We start from the raw sequence: 597 nt of genomic DNA on the forward strand, positions 1-597 counted from the left end.
TTGACCCTCGTGTGGAATATGGCTTCCGCCCAGCGGATTCCGCTTTGGAAGCAAAGGACGCGGTAACTCGATCGTTACGAACGGAAAGCTATTCGAGCTCGTTTCTCTGTCCCACAAGAATTTCCGCTGGAAGTTTATTGCACTCGACTGAGTTCTCAACGAGGTGGCTCTTATGTACCCGCAATGCGGACAATACGTGTAGTGCTCATCCCTGGCAAAAGCGCTACAGATGACGAAGCGCTCTTTGAGCGATGAGTGCAACGGCACCGAAAGCTTTCCTCACTGAATAACCTACAGTTGAGCCACAAGGAAGTGGATGCGTATGTGGAGCGACACCTCCGATTTGAGTTTGCCAAACTCAAGGCACGCCGTCGACTTCGTTCGGATTGTCGCCCTGCGACGTATGGTTTAACCCTTAACGCTTCCGCGAGCTCTGTGTCTGCGACCGCAAGAGCTCAGGGCCACTGCTTGAGCTCAGCTCAAGGCCCTTCTACTTTCCTTGCTATTGCCGGGAAGCGCGGGGCGTTCTGATCTTTCTAATCAAAAGCGTTCACGGCGACTGGGCAATCTTGCCGAAGTGGCGCCTCAAACTTCCAC

This window comes from Plasmopara halstedii (genome assembly GCF_900000015.1).
Source record: "Plasmopara halstedii genome assembly, contig: Scaffold_2439, whole genome shotgun sequence".
Lineage (NCBI taxonomy): Eukaryota > Oomycota > Peronosporomycetes > Peronosporales > Peronosporaceae > Plasmopara > Plasmopara halstedii.